We start from the raw sequence: 6,000 nt of genomic DNA on the forward strand, positions 1-6,000 counted from the left end.
GATTCGCTGTCACTTGTTTTACCCTATCGCACCGTCAAAATCTACCCCTTCATTTCTTGTTGTTTCTTTACTTTTCTCATTTGTTAATTTTCACTTTCTTCTTTATTCTTTGTTTTTCTCTATTACCTTTAATTTTCTTTCTCTCACAGTTTTTTCTTTCTCCTCTGTCCATGTTTTTGTTTTTTGCTTGAATTTGCTTTCTTCTCTTGTTTATTGCATCTCATCTCTCCTTATTGTTGGGGCAGAGTTTGCATGTGGCGGCGTACCTACAGAGTAGGCCGCTGGCATCCGAATAGAATACGAACTTACCTGATGGGGACCCTCCTTCGTGAACTTGCTCTTTGACGCTGCATACTCGAGGGCAGCATAATGGCCCACTGATCCCAGGGGTGCAGCATGTGAGGAAGCGTACCTGGGATCATGAGGGCCTGGTGCTCCAATCAGTGGAAGCGCCGCATTTCCAGCATTAGGCTTTTACAGTTAATTGTTCAATGGGATATGATTACTGGTACACAGGGGAATAAAGTTACAGTGTTAAGTTGGACATGATAACTAATAAAAGGGGGAATCAGGCGAGGAGAAAGGAGGGTGCAGATTGGCTCCTGACCCACTGAATCCACTCACTGAACGGGCACGGTCAATGACAACAGCACCATACAGTGACTTTAAAAGCTTTAATGTCAGGAAATAAGATATAAATATAAAGTTAGGTTTAACATTTCGTTCTTTATTTGGGATTTAGTATTGGTTGAATTCAAATTGTCCCAAACAAAAACACTTGCGAAATGACATCACCAAGCTTCAACATCAGGATTTCAATAAAATGTGTAGACAAAACAAACTAACAATTTCATTTTTACGTGAGTTAACTAAGCTAAATACAGGAAACTTTCTGGTATCCGGCACTGACGGGACCGAGCTGCTGCCGTCCCATCAAAACTGCCGTAGAAACCAGCGCTAATGTTAAAACATACGGAGCTTCTGAGCTCCGCATCTAGCAACAAACCCTGTTGCTTAGCAACAGCTTCAAAACAGTCGGCGTAGCTTGCAAGAGTCTCTGTAGCTAAGCAACAGCTTCAGCTAGACGCTTGCAGAGCCAGACTGGAGTAAAAAAGCAACGAAAAGTAAAAAAAAACTTATCTGAACCGACTCCTGAATTTTGCCGGTTAAACGAAAGTTTCCTGTACATGCCGAACAATGCTTTGGATCTTTTTGAGGTATCCCCTTACGCTGATGCAAACAGGCCCTGAGCCTGTCCAAAAACCCTGTTCAATAAGGTAAGTTTATTCCATTAAAACATATTGGGCCAGAAATTCCAGAACGGGGCTTGCAGCGCGTGCAAGCCCCGTATTTGCACTTACCCCGCGCTCCTGCCGATCAGCTTCTGGGACGCCTGAACTTGGAGAAATAGAAAGCACATTCCCGGGCAGCGTATGACGTCACGCCGCCCAGGAGTGCAGCCAGCGCGGACCCAGGAGCGTGCAGTGTAAGTGAGACACGCCCCTTGAGGTCTCAGTTTCACTGGACACGCCCCCAATGTTTCTGTCAAGCTGCTTTGCTTTTTTACATGCAAAGCAGCAGTTTAAATAGGTTTTTGGAAGTTTTTTGAAGATTTTGGTAACTTTTATAAACTTTTTAAAATGTTTACATTATTTTGAGTAATCTGAAGTAGTTTTAAAGAGAATTAAAGCAATTTAAAGACTTTTAAAAGCCCTAAAAGAATTTTTTTAATTCCATTTATTTATTTAGCAATGTCGTCGTCATACGTGTCTTCACACTGTTCCCTTTGGGGAACTGTATGAAGTGGTGGAAGGATTTATGGCCGTGATTAACGCTCATTCCGTGACCGTAACCATCTTTGAACCAGCCATTAGGGCGGTTAGTCCTATGGCGGGAGGGTTTTACGGGCTCCCACAAGCTATACAAGGAGGGGGGGCCACCCACACCCACGGACGCAAATATCCCACTGGATGTCAACCCAGAATTTAGAGCCGGAGCTCCGACTCCACTTGCCGGGACTGTCTGGAGCGGGGTTCGAAACCCTACCCTGATCTGGCCCAGCGGCGGGGATCCTACCGCTATGACAAACGCCCAATCCGATTAGCAACGTGAAGAGGCAGCATAGGGCTCCAGTCACGGGGAGGGAAAAGGCGCAGGAAACGTATGGGTGTCACCTTTTGTGCGGAGTGGGCCTTTTGCGTAGCAGTAAGCATCCCCGCCGCTGGGCCAGAAGGAGTAGGGTTTTGAACCCCACTCCAGACAGTCCCGGCAAGTGGAGTCGGAGCTCCAACTTTAAATTCTGGGTGGACATCCAGCGGGATACTTGCGTCCGTGGGTGTTGGTGGCCCTCCCCCCCCCCCCCTCAGATGGGTTGTGGGAGCCCGTAAAACCCTCCCGCCATAGGACTAACCACCCTAGTGGCTGGTTCAAAGATGGTTACGGTCACGGAATGAGCGTTAATCACGGCCATAAATCCTTCCACCACTTCATACAATTCCCCAAAGGGAACAGTGTGAGGATACATCCGATGATGACCTCTTGCGCAATGCACCTCCTTGGACCCTCAGTCGCAGATGTGAGGGGGCAAGTCGTGCAAGTGTTAAATTTTTTATTTTATTGACATGTAAAATGTTGGCCCAATAATTCCCTTCCAAATGCGCTAGTACGGTCGGGGTACTTACGCATCTGGCCGGATGAAATGCCGGTTTTCAGCATGCACAGTGCATGTGGGGAAAACCGGCATTTCCTGTCCTCTGAACGAAGGGGTTCAGAGGCAGAACGCGTGCGACTGCACATGCAGCGCGTGCGCAGTATAATTCGCCGCTTTCATTAATGCTTTCAGTGAGGTCCAGTCATTACAACTTACACATGAAAAAAGCATGGGTACAGTTGCTACAGAGGCTGCGGAGGAAGATATTTCTTATCGTGGAGCTTCTGAAAGTATGTATGTCTGTATATATTCCTTTGCGTGTTATGTATATATTCCTTTACTTATGTGTATGAATGTATTATTTAATTATGACTTTCAGAGAAAGTAACTTATTGGAAAATCATAATTAAAAACATACATTCATAGTAAAGGAATATAAAAAATACATACATATACGTAAAGGAATATATGTGGACATACATACATAACTCATTCTCACATTCCATTCACACAGCCACAATTGCTCCTTCTACCTACCGTTCTGAAAACCCTTTAAAAAAAAAAAATTTAACTTTAAAACTTATTTAAAATTTCTTAAAATAACTTCCCTCCCTTTCCCAAACAAAAATATTGCATTTCAAAAGCTCCACGATAAAATATATCTTCCTCCGCAGCCAATGAATCACTTTACACTTGCTTTTTTTCAGTGTAACTTCTAAGGACTTAACCTCACGGATTTCATGAATGAAATCCACGAAGTTCACTGCGCAAGCGCTGCCTGTGCAGTAGCACGCGCTCGAGGTCTGGAAATGCCGGCGTTCCCCGCATGCGCTGTTCATGCTGAACGCCGGCATTTCCAACGGCCAGAAGCGTGAGTAAGCCGACCGTACTCACGCTTCTGGCCTGGAATTTCTGGCCCATTAAAAAACATTTCAAAAAATTAAATTCAATTTTTGTTTAAAATATTTAATTAAATGGCATTTTAATTAATTTCAAATATGTAATTTTTTTATTTCATGCATTTGTGTATTTTTTAAGTGATCCCCATTCATACTTATGGGGATTCCGTACGTACACAACTCCCATAAGTATGAATGGGGATTCCTTTCTTTTATTGGGACACCTACGAACTGCCTGCACCCCTGGGCTATGTGGGCCACTACCCGCGCGTACATGCAGAGGCCCAGGAGCGCAAGTCTCCATATCTCCCAGGCCACCAGGTAAATGCGTAGATTTTTTGCTGGTTGGAGGCATCCGCCACGGAAATTTGGGGCCAATGTATCTCCAATAATGGTCCTCTTATACTTCTCAACCAGCCAACAAGACACTTAATCAGTATAAATGTCAAAACATTTAATAATCCATCTGTGATATGTTCTACTCGAGAACAGGCCAAAGCCAATAGAAAAAATGTCATTTTAGCAACAATGTACTGCAAGTCCTCATGGACTCTTTACTGTAGTAACACAATGACAGTTTTGGTGGGAGAGGTTGGCTCCCTGCAAAAGGGGAGGCAAACCACCATGGCAATGAATGTGTGGACTTAGATGGAAGTGAGGAAAAAGTTACACAACTTAACGAAGAGTACAATGGTAAGGCAAGAATATCAGTGTCAAGCAGTAACACAGAATGGGATGAAAAGTTGTAGGTGTGAAAGATATATGCAAAACGTCTGTTAGACACAGACAAATGCTACTAAAAGAATCAAAGTGAAAATAGCAAGGTTATGCAAATTACATTATGCACAGCACCACCTTCTCAAGGGCAATTAGAGTTGGGCAATAAATGCTGGCCTTGCCAGTGACGCCCACATCCCATAAACTAATAAAAAAATAAATATAAGATAGCCACTAACAGATCAAATAAAGAATTTAGGAGAAATGTTTTACACAGAGTAGTGAGAATGTGGAACCCATTGCCACATGGAGTGGTTGAAGGAGACAGCATTGACACATTTAAGGGGAGACTTGATGCATACATGAGGGAGAAGGGAATAGAGGAATATGGAGGCAGGGAAGAGGGAGAGTGGGAGGAGGTTCATGTGGAGTATAAACAACGACATGGACCTGTTGGGCCAAATGGCCTGTTTCTATGCTGTAGATTCTATGTAATTTCATGTATGTATAAGAATCCTTAAAAGTGGCTGGACAAGATTTTTTTAAAAGTTAATAAGAAGGCAAATGGAATCTTGAGGTTTATATTAGGAGGTTTTGAAAAGCAGAAAGATATTAATGACTATAAAAAATGATTATTAGGTCACGTCTGGAATTCTAGCCCCGATTTTAACTCCGGTTGGTAATCAGGCAGGTGGGGCAAAATGGCTTCCCTGCTCAGACCAGCAGTTAAAATAACAGTTGTACTTGATCTGCATATTTAAAGAAGGACTCCACTGGATTCTGACGGGTGTCCTTGCCGTCTGCTCCGAATAACAGGTTAAAATTGATGACTGCGGGAATGGAGCGGGACGTCGACGGGTAAGTCTCCCGGCAGACTTAAACTGCCCACCCGCCCATGCCTGAGCCTCCTCATTCACTGCTTCTCTATCATGTTGCGGTAGACCCATTATCTGGGGTAATACTTCCTGCACATTGCCCTCTGTGCTTTAGAGCCATCCTCTCCTCCTGTTTCATTATGAGAAACCCAGTAATGGCCACTAATACCCAGCTGTCAAGCATAAAACTACTATGTACTATTTATTGGTCACTATTGTGGTGATATTTCTAAATCTTTCCCTTCGATAAACTCATTAACTTGCATCTGACCTCGGGTATCTACTCACTTTTCTATCATCCACTGCAAGCTCTTTATTAATGGCCTTAACAGACAAACATTGGCTCTTTCCTCTCATCTTGATAATATTCATTAATTGATTTAGAATGGGAGAGGGGGTTAAGAATGATAAAGCAGTGCTAAATAGATAGGAATCCACAAATTATTTCCAGCTCTACTTCACCAACCTTTTACTCATTTATTTTTTCACCAACATTAGCAAAGGTGAAGAACTTCACCCCCTGACGTTCTACTTGAATGCAGCAATTACACCTGTGGGAACCATGTAGTATTAGTTCACAAAGCATTACATTAACACATTTGATCTCATAAATATGGAATTCTCTAAATTTAAAATGTTATTATTAATTATCATTATTTTTCCTCCTGATTTGGTCTCCATCTGTTAATTAATTCCTTCAAAATTCCTTTAAGGGAACTTCTAATTGTGAGCTATACAAAGTGACACTGGAATAAATACAACTCATCCTTTGAATATTACTAGGATAAATAAGCTGTGAACAATTACTTCTTAGGCAAATATAGATTATTATTCTGATTGTGGACTCTTTTTATTCCAG

Source organism: Somniosus microcephalus, chromosome 6, assembly GCF_052327205.1.
Source record: "Somniosus microcephalus isolate GS21.2 chromosome 6, FLI_Smic_1.0, whole genome shotgun sequence".
In the NCBI taxonomy this organism is placed as follows: domain Eukaryota; kingdom Metazoa; phylum Chordata; class Chondrichthyes; order Squaliformes; family Somniosidae; genus Somniosus; species Somniosus microcephalus.